This window comes from Heterodontus francisci, chromosome 1 (genome assembly GCF_036365525.1).
Source record: "Heterodontus francisci isolate sHetFra1 chromosome 1, sHetFra1.hap1, whole genome shotgun sequence".
NCBI classification, from domain to species: Eukaryota; Metazoa; Chordata; class Chondrichthyes; order Heterodontiformes; family Heterodontidae; genus Heterodontus; species Heterodontus francisci.
In genome coordinates this window covers 14,808,466-14,823,105 of record NC_090371.1, presented here as the reverse complement: position 1 = coordinate 14,823,105, position 14,640 = coordinate 14,808,466, and the positions used below count along the sequence as shown (strand labels likewise).

The following is a 14,640-nucleotide window of genomic DNA, read 5'->3' as shown; positions in this document are numbered from 1 at the left end:
AGGTTGTTTTTCTTCAGGTTTGCACTTGCTGCTGTTCAATATTCAGTATATTCACACCTAATCTGCACTAATGCTTTGTCTTTCAACACACCATTAACATATTGTTTGCCTTTGCTCCGTGACCTTTTGGTCAGCTCTGTGGCCTGGTCCAATCTGCACCTTCTCCTTTGTTATCTCTTGCCCAACCCCCACCTCACTTGTTTATAATCTGTGACTTTTCTAATATTTGTCAGTTCCGAAGAAGGGTCGCTGACCCGAAACGTTAACTCTGCTACTCTTTCCACAGATGCTGCCAGACCTGCTGAGTGATTCCAGCATTTATTGTTTTTGTTTCAGATTTACAGCATCCGCAGTATTTTGCTTTTATCTCAGTGTTAACCACTCAGCCAATCTTTGTGTCATCCTGCAACTTACTGATCCTGCCCTCCCACATAGTCATCTGTGTAATTTTTATAAATGACGAACAATGGGGGACCCAGCACTGATCCCTGTGGTACGCCACTGGACACTGGCTTCCAGTCACTAAAACAGTCGTCTGTCATCACTCTCTGTCTCCCACAGCGAAGCCAATTTTGAAACCACCTTATCGAGTGACTCTGTATCCCATGTGCATTTGCTTTAGAACATAGAACATAGAACATTACAGCGCAGTACAGGCCCTTCGGCACTCGATGTTGCGCCGACCTGTGAAACCATCTGACCGAAACTCATCCATATGTCTATCCAATGACCACGTAAATGCCCTTCCAGTTGGCGAGTCTACTACTGTTGCAGGCAGGGCGTTCCACGCCCCTACTACTCTCTGAGTAGATAAGTCTTTCTTGATAAGTTTCCCATGTGGGACCTTGTCAAAGCCAATGCTGAAATCCATGTAAACTGCACCAACTGCACTACCCTCATCTACACACCTGGTCACATGCTCAAAAAATTCAATCAAATTTGTCAGGCATGACCTCCCTCTGACAAAACCATGCTGAATATTCCTAATCAAATTTAGCCTCTCCAAGTGGACATAGATTCTCTCCTTCCGAAATTTCTCCAATAGTTTCCCTACGACTGACGTGAGACTCAATGGTCTGTAGTTGCCTGGTTTATCTCAACAACCTTTCTTAAATAGTGGGACCACATTTGCTGTTTTCCAGTCCTCTGGCACCACCCTGCGGCCAGAGAAGAATTAGAAATTTGGGTCAGAGCCCCCTGCAAGCTCCACCCTCGCCTCCCACAGCACCCTGGGACACAAATCCCCCGGACCTGGAGGTTTGTCTGCTTTTAAGCCTGCCGAAACCTCCAATACCTTGTCACTCCCTCTGACAAAATGCTCAAGAACCTCACAGTCTCTCTCTTTCTGAGTTCCATATCTACATCCTCATTCTCTTGGGTGAAGACAGATGTGAAGCATTCGTTCAACACCCAACCAATGTCTTCTGGCTCCACCCACAGATTTCCCCCTTGGTCCCTAATGGATCCTACGCTTTCCCTGGTTATCCTCTTCCCATTGATATACTTATAGAATATCTTGGGATTTCCCCTACTTTTACCAGCCAGAGCTTTCTCATATCCCCTCTTTGCTCTCCTAATTGCTTTCTTCAGCTCCATCCTACACTTTCTGTACTCCACTAATGCTTCCGTTGATTTGCTCTCCTTGTATTTGCTCAAAGCCTCTCTTTTCCTTCTCATCGTACCTTGAATGTTTCTGGTCATCCATGGTTCTCTGGGCTTGTTGCTCCAACCTATTACCCAAGAGGGAAAATGTTTGGCCTGTACACACCCCATTTCCTTTTTGAATGCCCCCCACTGCTCTTCTGTAGATTTCCTGACAAGTAACTCTTTCCAGTCTACCTTGGCCAGATCCTGCCTTAATTTACTCAAATTTGCTCTCCCCCAATCCAAAACCTTTTTTTGCAACTTGTCTATTTCTTTATCCTTAGCAAGCTTAACATGACATAGTCAGAAAAATCCACTATCAATGCAGACACACTCACAGAAAGCTACTGTAAATACTGACACGCAGAAATCTTTTGGACATCACGTCTCTCTCAAAAGTTACTATAAATACAGGCACATTGACGCAAACCTACCCTATCTAGTGACACCTTGGAGAAAACTACAAAACTACTGGCACAGGGAAATCTTCCGTAAATGACACACTCAGAAAGCTACTGCTTATACAAACATACTCAGAAATCTACTGTAAATAGTGACACACTCAAACATATAGTACCTGCAAGCACATTTCTCGGAACCTACTAGAAATACTGATGAACTCAGAAACTACTGCACATCTGACATACGTCTTAAGACATCGCTGAGGACCAATCTGAGGAAGTCTGTGAAAATACTAGCACATTATAGTACCATTACGCGACAGTAACAGCACACTCCTGATGAGCGATGAGTAACATTGTTTACAATGCCTTGCGTACCCCATTTGGAGGGTCAACGGATGAAACGCAAACCAAGCTCAAAACATCACTTTAAAGCAATTGCTATTTTCCAACTTAAATGGTTTCACTGGGGATTGAACCCAGGATCTTCTGCGTGTAAAGCAGACGTGATAGCCACTACACCATGAAACCACAGACGATGACAACATCTTTTCGACAGGTGTTTTTCTGTGTGGGGGAATGCCTTCTAACTGGGATTCACCTGTGAAACTTCACACTCTCGTGTTGTAAATACATGTTCATTCCTCAGCAATGCCTGCAGATCCTAACACACTCTGGGACATCACCTGCAAATATGCGCAAAAACCTCGGACACTTTCCCAAACACTCAATGCAAAGGTACGAATACTCCTAAACACACACCAGTAATACTGACAGAATCCAGGGCCATGCCTTCAAATACTGACATCATGGTGGCGGTTTATTGACACACTCAGTGACCTGACACTTCCAACACACTTCAAATACTTCCCATGCAAATACTGACACAGTCATAGATATCGACATTACATACTGACTGTCAACTTTTAAAAAGAGGAAGTTGAAATCACAGTTACTACTGAAAGAATTATGTTACATGATTTCACATTTTCAACAAAAAATGTTACTGTACAAGTGTCAAACAAAGAAAAACACAACTAACGTAACAGTACAATTTGGAAAGATTGATATTTGAAACCTCAAATCTTAACAGTCCAAGAAGTCGTAGACTTTAAAATCTAAATGCCAAAAGAATAAGGCAGTTTGACTTTTAATTCTACCTCAAGAGTCCCCTATAGGTTACAGAATCTTGGCAGTTTGTTCCCTTCTCCTGGGACCAAACCAGCTTAGCAATTCACTACAATTCCTTAGTTTCTCAGCAATTTTCGGAGAATCCAGACTTCCCAGCTTGAGCACGCGACTGCCTCAAAAAAGAAGTGCACCTGGCTCCCGATGCCTCTTTATTGCTGAGCCCAGCTGCTTTCAAAGACAACAGCTTTCTGAAAGCCAAGTGCTTTCTCTGTCACTACCAGCCTTGCTGAATCCAAATGTTTTCCAAAGTCAACCAATGTCTGTCAGCAAGGACACACATCAAAACACCTACAGGCAGCCCCCACATCATCAGGCTCCATAGCAAAGTGGCACATGTGGGATGTCCCACATAGCAATCTAAAGTAATAATTTCCAACTCCAAATCTTCTCTGTGTTCAGGGAATTCATAACATTTAAACCTCTGACTGAGGCAACTTCAGACACACCATCACCAACAAGAAGTTCAGAGAAGTTCCCATTCTTTAGGGTCTTCACAAATCCCGTTATGACCTGATGCAATAAACATGGGCCATCCTATGATTTGTAACCACCCTAAACTTGTTTGAAGCTTTGCAAACCCAGTGTTTTCCGTTGTCTTGCATGAAAATGTTCAATTCCCAAATTAAAACTATCTCTCAAAATTTAATGGAACCATGAATTAGATGTTCATAACATAGAATCACAGAATAATACAATGCAGAAGAGGTCCTTCGGCCCATCGAGTCTGCACCGATGCATTAAAGACACTTGACCTGTCTACCTAATCCCATTTGCCAGCACTTGGCCCATAGCCTTGAATGTTATGACATGCCAAGTGCTCATCCAGGTACTTTTTAAAGGATGTGAGGCAACCCGCCTCTACTTCCCTCCCAGGCAGTGCATTCCAGACCGTCACCACCCTCTGGGTAAAAAAGTTCTTTCTCAAATCCCCCTTAAACCTCCTGCCCCTCACCTTAAACTTGTGTCCCCTCATAACTGACCCTTCAAGTAAGGGGAACAGCTGCTCCCTATCCACCCTGTCCATGCCCATCATAATCTTGTACAACTCGATCAGGTCACCCCTCAGTCATCTCTGCTTAGGCGAAAACAACCCAAGCCTATCCAACCTCTCTTTATTGCTTAAATGTTTCATCCCAGGCAACATCCTGGTGAATCGCCTCTGCACCCCCTCCAGTGCAATCACATCCTTCCTATAATGTGGCGACCAGAATTGCACACAGTACTCCAGCTGTGGCCTTACCAAAGTCCGATACAACTCCAACATGACCTCCTTGCTTTTGTAATCTATGCCTCCATTGATAAAGGCAAGTGTCCCATATGCCTTTTACACCACCCTATTAACCTGCCCTTCTGCCTTCAGAGATCTATGGACAAACACTCCAAGGTCCCTTTATTCCTCGGAACTTCCCAGTCTCAGGCCATTCATTGAATACTTCCGTGTCACATTACTCCTTCCAAAGTGCATCACCACACACTTTTCAGGGTTAAATTCTATCTGCCACTTTTCTGCCCATTTGACCATCCCGTCTATATCTTCCTGTAACCCAAGACACTCAACCTCAGTGTTAACCACTCGGCCAATCTTTGTGTCATCCTGCAACTTACTGATCCTGCCCTCCCACATAGTCATCTATGTAATTTTTATAAATGACGAACAATGGGGGACCCAGCACTGATCCCTGTGGTACGCCACTGGACACTGGCTTCCAGTCACTAAAACAGCCGTCTGTCATCACTCTCTGTCTCCCACAGCGAAGCCAATTTTGAAACCACCTTATCGAGTGACTCTGTATCCCATGTGCATTTGCTTTAGAACATAGAACATAGAACATTACAGCGCAGTACAGGCCCTTCGGCCTTCGATGTTGCGCTGACCTGTGAAACCATCTGACCTAAACTATTCCATTTTCATCCATATGTCTATCCAATGGCCACTTAAATGCCCTTAAAGTTGGCGAGTCTACTACTGTTGCAGGCAGGGCGTTCCACGCCCCTACTACTCTCTGAGTAGATAAATCTTTCTTGATAAGTCTCCCATGTGGCACCTTGTCAAAGGCTTTGCTGAAATCCATGTAAACTGCATCAACTGCACTACCCTCATCTGCACACCTGGTCACATGCTCAAAAAATTCAATCAAATTTGTTAGGCATGACCTCCCTCTGACAAAACCATGCTGAATATTCCTCATCAAATTTAGCCTCTCCAAGTGGACATAGATTCTCTCCTTCCGAAATTTCTCCAATAGTTTCCCTCGTACTGACGTGAGACTCAATGGTCTGCAGTTGCCTGGTTTATCTCAACAACCTTTCTTCAATAGTGGGACCACATTAGCTGTTTTCCAGTCCTCTGGCTCCACCCTGTGGCCAGAGAAGAAATAGAAATTTGGGTCAGAGCCCCCTGCAAGCTCCACCCTCGCCTCCCACAGCATCCTGGGACACAAATCGCCCGGACCTGGAGATTTGACTGCTGTTAAGCCTGCCGAAACCTCCAATACCTTGTCACTCCCTATGACAATTTGCTCAAGAACCTCACAGTCTCTCTCTTTCTGAGTTCCATATCTACATCCTCATTCTCTTGGGTGAAGACAGATGTGAAGCATTCGTTCAACACCCAACCAATGTCCTCTGGCTCCACCCACAGATTTCCCCCTTGGTCCCTAATGGATCCTACGCTTTCCCTGGTTATCCTCTTCCCATTGATATACTTATAGAATATCTTGGGATTTTCCCTACTTTTACCAGCCAGAGCTTTCTCATATCCCCTCTTTGCTCTCCTAATTGCTTACTTCAGCTCCATCCTACACTTTCTGTACTCCACTAATGCTTCCGTTGATTTGCTCTCCTTGTATTTGCTCAAAGCCTCTCTTTTCCTTCTCATCGTACCGAGAATGTTTCTGGTCATCCATGGTTCTCTGGGCTTGTTGCTCCTACCTATTACCCAAGAGGGAACATGTTGGGCCTGTACACTCCCCAAATCCTTTTTGAATGCCCCCCACTGCTCTTCTGTAGATGTCCTGACGAGTAACTCTTTCCAGTCTACCTTGGCCAGATCCTGCCTTAATTTACTAAAATTTGCTCTCCCCCAATCCAAAACCTTTTTTTGCAACTTGTCTATTTCTTTATCCATAGCAAGCTTAACATGACATAGTCAGAAAAATCCACTATCAATGCAGACGCACTCACAGAAAGCTACTGTAAATACTGACACGCAGAAATCTTTTGGACATAATGTCTCTCTCAAAAGTTACTGTAAATACAGGCACATTGACGCAAACCTACCCTACATAGTGACACCTTGGAGAAAACGACATAAATACTGGCACACGGAAATCTTCTGTAAATGACACACTCAGAAAGCTACGGCTTATACAAACATACTCAGAAATCTACTGTAAATAGTGACACACTCAAACATATGGTAGATGCAAGCACACTTCTCGGAACCTACTATAAATACTGATGAACTCAGAAACTACTGCACATCTGACATACGTCTTAAGACATCGCTGAGGACCAATCTGAGGAAGTCTGTGAAAATACTAGCACATTATAGTACCATTACGCGACAGTAACAGCACACTCCTGATGAGCGATGAGTAACATTGTTTACAATGCCTTGCGTACCCCATTTGGAGGGTCAACGGATGAAACGCAAACCAAGCTCAAAACATCACTTTAAAGCAATTGCTATTTTCCAACTTAAATGGTTTCACTGGGAATTGAACCCAGGATCTTCTGCGTGTAAAGCAGACGTGATAGCCACTACACCATGAAACCACAGATGACAACAATATCGTTTCAACTGGTGTTTTTCTGTGTGGGGGAACGCCTTCTAACTGGGATTCACCTGTGAAACTTCACACTCTCGTGTTGTAAATACATGTTCATTCCTCAGCAATGCCTGCAGATCCGAACACACTCTGGGACATCACCTGCAAATATGCGCAAAAACCTCGGACACTTTCCCAAACACTCAATGCAAAGGTACGAATACTCCGAAACACACACCAGTAATACTGACAGAATCCAGGGCCATGCCTTCAAATACTGACATAATGGTGGCGGTTTATTGACACACTCAGTGACCTGACACTTCCAACACACTTCAAATACTTCCCATGCAAATACTGACACAGTCATAGATATCGACATTACATACTGACTGTTAACTTTTAAAAAGAGGAAGTTGAAATCACAGTTACTACTGAAAGAATTGTGTCACATGATTTCACATTTTCAACAAAAATCGTTACTGTACAAGTGTCAAACAAAGAAAAACACAACTAACGTAACAGTACAATTTGGAAAGATTGATATTTGAAACCTCAAATCTTAACAGTCCAAGAAGTCGTAGACTTTAAAATCTAAATGCCAAAAGAATATGGCAGTTTGACTTTTAATTCTACTTCAAGAGTCCCCTTGAGGTTGCAGAATCTTGCCAGTTTGCTCCCTTCTCCTGGGACCAAACCAGCTTAGCAATTCACTACAATTCCTTAGTTTCTCAGCAATTTTCGGAGAATCCAGACTTCCCAGCTTGAGCACGCGACTGCCTCAAAAAAGAAGTGCACCTGGCTCCCGATGCCTCTTTATTGCTGAGCCCAGCTGCTTTCAAAGACAACAGCTTTCTGAAAGCCAAGTGCTTTCTCTGTAACTAACAGCCTTGCTGAATCCAAATGCTTTCCAAAGTCAACCAATGTCTGTCAGCAAGGACACACATCAAAACACCGACAGGCAGCCCCCACATCATCAGGCTCCATAGCAAAGTGGCACATGTGGGATGTCCCACATAGCAATCTAAAGTAATAATTTCTTACTCCAAATCTTCTCTGTGTTCAGGGAATTCATAACATTTAAACCTCAAAGAACAAAGAACAAAGAAAATACAGCACAGGAACAGGCCCTTCGGACCTCCAAGCCTGCGCCGATCCAGATCCTCTATCTGAACATGTCACCTATTTTCTAAGGGTCTGTATCTCTTTGCTTCCTGCCCATTCATGTATCTGTCTAGATACATCTTAAAAGACGCTATCGTGCCCGCGTCTACCATCTCCGCTGGCAACGCGTTCCAGGCACGTTCCACCCTCTGCGTAAAGAACTTTCCACGCATATCCCCCCTGAACATATCCCCTCTCACTTTGAACTCGTGACCCCTAGTAATTGAATCCCCCACTCTGGGAAAAGGTTTCTTGCTATCCAACCTGTCTATACCTCTCATGATTTTGTACACCTCAATCAGGTCCCCCCACAACCTCCGTCTTTCTAATGAAAATAATCCTAATCTACTCAACCTCTCTTCATAGCTAGCGCCCTCCATACCAGGCAACATCCTGGTGAACCTCCTCGGCACCCTCTCCAAAGCATCCACATCCTTTTGGTAATGTGGCGACCAGAACTGCACACAGTATTCCAAATGTGGCCGATCCAAAGTCCTATACAACTGCAACATGACCTGCCAACTCTTGTACTCAATACCCCGTCCGATGAAGGAAAGCATGCCGTATGCCTTCTTGACCACTCTATTGACCTGCGTTGCCACCTTCAGGGAACAATGGACCTGAACACCCAAATCTCTCTGCACATCAATTTCCATTTATTGTATAGTTCACTCTTGAATTGGATCTTCCAAAATGCATCACCTCGCATTTGCCCTGATTGAACTCCATCTGCCATTTCTCTGCCCAACTCTCCAATCTATTTATATTCTGCTGTATTCTCTGACAGTCCCCTTCACTATCTGCTACTCCACCAATCTTAGTGTCGTCTGCAAACTTGCTGATCAGACCACCTATACTTTCCTCCAAATCATTTTTGTATATCACTAACAACAGTGGTCCCAGCACGGATCCCTGTGGAACACCACTGGTCACACGTCTCCATTTTGAGAAACTCCCTTCCACTGCTACTCTCTGTCTCCTGTTGCCCAGCCAGTTCTTTATCCATCTAGCTAGTACACCCTGGACCCCATGCGACTTCACTTTCTCCATCAGCCTACCATGGGGAACCTTATCAAATGCCTTACTGAAGTCCATGTATATGACATCTACAGCCATTCCCTCATCAATCAACTTTGTCACTTCCTCAAAGAATTCTATTAAGTTGGTAAGACATGACCTTCCCTGCACAAAACCATGTTGCCTATCACTGATAAGCCCATTTTCTTCCAAATGGGAGTAGATCCTATCCCTCAGTATCTTCTCCAGCAGCTTCCCTACCACTGATGTCAGGCTCACCGGTCTATAATTACCTGGATTTTCCCTGCTACCCTTCTTAAACAAGGGGACAACATTAGCAATTCTCCAGTCCTCCGGGACCTCACCCGTGTTTAAGGATGCTGCAAAGATATCTGTTAAGGCCCCAGCTATTTCCTCTCTCGCTTCTCTCAGTAACCTGGGATAGATCCCGTCCGGACCTGGGGACTTGTCCACCTTAATGCCTTTTAGAATACCCAACACTTCCTCCCTCCTTATGCCGACTTGACCTGGAGTAATCAAACATCTGTCCCTAAACTCAACATCCGTCATGTCCCTCTCCTCGGTGAATACCGATGCAAAATACTCGCTTAGAATCTCACCCATTTTCTCTGACTCCACGCATAACTTTCCTCCTTTGTCCTTGAGTGGGCCAATCCTTTCTCTAGTTACCCTCTTGCTCCTTATATATGAATAAAAGGCTTTGGGATTTTCCTTAACCCTGTTTGCTAAAGATATTTCATGACCCCTTTTAGCCCTCTTAATTCCTCGTTTCAGATTGGTCCTACATTCCCGATATTCTTTCAAAGCTTCGTCTTTCTTCAGCCTCCTAGACCTTATGTATGCTTCCTTTTTCCTCTTAGCTAGTCTCACAATTTCACCTGTCATCCATGGTTCCCTAATCTTGCCATTTCTATCCCTCATTTTCACAGGAACATGTGTCTCCTGCACGCTAATCAACCTCTCTTTAAAAGCCTCCCACATATCAAATGTGGATTTACCTTGAAACAGCTGCTCCCAATCTACATTCCCCAGCTCCTGCCGAATTTTGGTATAGTTGGCCTTCCCCCAATTTAGCACTCTTCCTTTGGGACCACTCTCCTCTTTGTCCATGAGTATTCTAAAACTTACGGAATTGTGATCACTATTCCCAAAGTAGTCCCCTACTGAAACTTCAACCACCTGGCCGGGCTCATTCCCCAACACCAGGTCCAGTATGGCCCCTTCCCGAGTTGGACTATTTACATACTGCTCTAGAAAACCCTCCTGGATGCTCCTTACAAATTCTGCTCCATCTAGACCTCTAACACTAAGTGAATCCCAGTCAATGTTGGAAAAATTAAAATCTCCTATCACCATTACCCTGTTGCTCCTACATCTTTCCATAATCTGTTTACATATTTGTACCTCTATCTCACGCTCGCTGTTGGGAGGCCTGTAGTACAGCCCCAACATTGTTACCGCACCCTTCCTATTTCTGAGTTCTGCCCATATTGCCTCACTGCTCGAGTCCTCCATAGTGCCCTCCTTCAGCACAGCTGTGATATCCTCTTTGACCAGTACTGCAACTCCTCCACCCCTTTTACCTCCCTCTCTATCCCGCCGGAAGCATCGATATCCTGGGATATTTAGTTGCCAATCATGCCCTTCCCTCAACCAAGTCTCAGTAATAGCAATAACATCATACTCCCAGGTACTAATCCAGGCCCTAAGTTCATCTGCCTTACCTACTACACTTCTTGCATTAAAACAAATGCACCTCAGACCACCAGTCCCTTTGCGTTCATCAACTGCTCCCTGTCTACTCTTTCCCTTAGTCACGCTGACTTCATTATCTAGTTCCTTACAGGCTTTAGTTACTACCTCCTTACTGTCCACTGACCTCATTTGGTTCCCATCCCCCTGCCACATTAGTTTAAACCCTCCCCAACAGCGTTAGCAAAAGCACCCCCAAGGACATTGTTTCCAGTCCGGCCCAGGTGTAGACCGTCCAATTTGTAATAGTCCCACCTCCCCCAGAACCGGTCCCAATATCCCAAATATCTGAACCCCTCCCTCCTGCACCATCTCTCAAGCCACGCATTCATCCTGACTATTCTTTCATTTCTACTCTGACTATCACGTGGCACTGGTAGCAATCCTGAGATTACTACCTCTGAGGTCCTACTTTTTAACTTGGCTCCTAACTCCCTTAATTCTGCTTGTAGGACCTCATCCCGTTTTTCACCTATATCATTGGTGCCTATGTGCACAACGACAACTGGCTGTTCACCCTCCCCTTTCAGAATGTTCTGCAGCCGATCTGAGACATCCCTGACCCGTGCATTTGGGAGGCAACATACCATTCGGGAGTCTCGTTTTCGACCACAGAACCGCCTATCTACTCCCCTTACAATCGAATCCCCTATGACTATAGCCCTTCCACTCTTTTTCCCGCCCTTCCGAACAGCAGAGCCAGCCACGGTGCCATGGACCTGGCTACTGCTGCCTTCCCCTGGTGAGCCATCTCCCTCAACAGTATCCAAAACGGTATACCTGTTTTGGAGGGAGATGACCGCAGGGGATACCTGCACTGCCTTCCTGCTCTTTCTCTGCCTTTTGGTCACCCATTTCCTTTCTCCCTCAGCAATCCTAATCTGCGGGGTGACCAATTCGCTAAACGTGCTCTCCACGAACTCCTCAGCATCGCGGATGCTCCAAAGTGAGTCCATCCGCAACTCCAGAGCCGTCATGCGGTCTAACAAGAGTTGCAGCTGGACACACTTCCAACACGTGAAGGAGTCAGGGACATCAGTCGTGTCCCTGAGCTCCCACATTGAGCAAGAGGAGCATAACACGGGTCTGAGATCTCCTGCCATTTTCAATCTTAAGCTTCAGTTAGTCTTAACTTAGATAAACGAAAAAGGAACGAAACGTTTTTACCAATCACACGAAAAAAAAGAAATAGAAAAAGCCTTACCTTATCTACACACCACCGAGTCCTTTTTTTTGGTTAGAAGAGGAGGGCGGGTGGGAGACACTAAGGGTGTAGGGTCTCGGGTTCAGCCGCTGCCAAATATATAGGACTTACTTACCCAGCTGCCACCTCACTCTCCCTGTCGCCGCTGCAAAAAGAAACTGCCAAAACAAAAAGGTAAGTTTATATAAGATGAACAGAGAGATCTTGGTGTCCAGGTGCATAAATCCCTGAAGGTTGCTACCCAGGTTAATAGGGCTGTTAAGAAGGCATATGGTGTGTTAGCTTTTATTAGTAGGGGGATCGAGTTTCGGAGCCACGAGGTCATGCTGCAGCTGTACAAAACTCTGGTGAGACCGCACCTGGAGTATTGCGTGCAGTTCTGGTCACCGCATTATAGGAAGGATGTGGAAGCTATGGAAAGGGTGCAGAGGAGATTTACTAGGATGTTGCCTGGTATGGAGGGAAGGCCTTACGAGGAAAGGCTGAGGGACTTGAGGTTGTTTTCGTTGGAGAGAAGGAGGAGAAGAGGTGACTTAATAGAGACATATAAGATAATCAGAGGGTTAGATCGGGTGGATAGTAAGAGTCTTTTTCCTCGGATGGTGATGGCAAACACGAGGGGACATAGCTCTAAGTTGAGGGGTGATAGATACAGGACAGATGTGAGAGGTAGTTTCTTTACTCAGAGAGTAGTAGGGGCGTGGAACGCCCTGCCTGCAACAGTAGTAGACTCGCCAACTTTAAGGGCATTTAAGTGGTCATTGGATAGACATATGGATGAAAATGGAATAGTGTAGGTCAGATGGTTTCACAGGTCGGCGCAACATCGAGGGCCGAAGGGCCTGTACTGCGCTGTAATGTTCTAATTCTAATTCTAATTCTAAAATATAAGTTGTAAGCTCACTTACCCAGCTGCCACCTCACTCTTCCTGTCGCCGCTGCAAAAAGAAACTGCCTAAACAAAAAGATAAGTTTATATAAGTTGAAAACTCACTTACCCAGCTGCCACCTCGCTCTCCCAGTTGCCTCTGATAGGCAACTTCAGACACACCATCACCAACAAGAAGTTCAGAGAAGTTCCCATTCTTTAGGGTCTTCACAAATCCCGTTATGACCTGACGCAATAAACATGGGCCATCCTATGATTTGTAAGCACCCCAAGCCTGTTTGAAGCTTTGCAAACCCAGTGTTTTCTGTTGCCTTGCATGAAAATGTTCAATTCCCAAATTAAAACTTTCTCTCAAAATTTAATGGAACCATGAATTAGATGTTCATAACATAAAATCACAGAATAATACAATGCAGAAGAGGCCCTTCGGCCCATCGATTCTGCACCGATGCATTAGAGACACTCGACCTGTCTACCTAATCCCATTTTAAAGCACTTGGCCCATAGCCTTGAATGTTATGACGTGCCAAGTGCTCATCCAGGTACTTATTAAAGGATGTGAGGCAACCCGCCTCTACTTCCCTCCCAGGCAGTGCATTCCAGACCGTCACCAGCTTCTGGGTAAAAAAGTTCTTTCTCAAATCCCCCTTAAACCTCCTGCCCCTCACCTTAAACTTGTGTCCCCTCATAACTGACCCTTCAACTCAGGGGAACAGCTGCTCCCTATCCACCCTGTCCATGCCCATCATAATCTTGTACAACTCGATCAGGTCACCCCTCAGTCATCTCTGCTTAAGCGAAAACAACCCAAGCCTATCCAACCTCTCTTTATTGCTTAAATGTTTCATCCCAGGCAACATCCTGGTGAATCGCCTCTGCACCCCCTCCAGTGCAATCACATCCTTCCTATAATGTGGCGACCAGAATTACACACAGTACTCCAGCTGTGGCCTTACCAAAGTCCGATACAACTCCAACATGACCTCCTTGCTTTTGTAATCTATGCCTCCATTGATAAAGGCAAGTGTCCCATATGCCTTTTACACCACCCTATTAACCTGCCCTTCTGCCTTCAAAGATCCATGGACAAACACGCCAAGGTCCCTTTATTCCTCGGAACTTCCCAGTCTCAGGCCATTCATTGAATACTTCCGTGTCACATTACTCCTTCCAAAGTGCACCACCACACACTTTTCAGGCTTAAATTCTATCTGCCACTTTTCTGCCCATTTGACCATCCCGTCTATATCTTCCTGTAACCCAAGACACTCAACCTCAGTGTTAACCACTCGGCCAATCTTTGTGTCATCCTGCAACTTACTGATCCTGCCCTCCCACATAGTCATCTATGTAACTTTTATAAATGACGAACAATGGGGGACCCAGCACTGATCCCTGTGGTAAGCCACTGGACACTGGCTTCCAGTCACTAAAAAAGCCGTCTGTCATCACTCTCTGTCTCCCACAGCGAAGTCAATTTTGAAACCACCTTATCGAGTGACTCTGTATCCCATGTGCATTTGCTTTAGAACATAGAACATAGAACGTTACAGCGCAGTACAGGCCCTTCGGCCCTCGATGTTGCGC

At 45.1% G+C, this 14,640-nt stretch overlaps 2 non-coding genes across 2 annotated transcripts; both read right to left on the bottom strand.

Moving 5' to 3' along the window:
* Window positions 1-2,503: 2,503 nt before the first annotated feature.
* On the bottom strand, window positions 2,504-2,576 carry trnav-uac (transfer RNA valine (anticodon UAC)). Its single transcript has one exon. It is a non-coding gene; the product is annotated as a tRNA-Val (tRNA).
* Window positions 2,577-6,940: 4,364 nt separating this feature from the next.
* trnav-uac (transfer RNA valine (anticodon UAC)) lies at window positions 6,941-7,013 on the bottom strand. The gene has a single exon. It is a non-coding gene; the product is annotated as a tRNA-Val (tRNA).
* Between the last annotated feature and the right edge of the window lie 7,627 nt (window positions 7,014-14,640).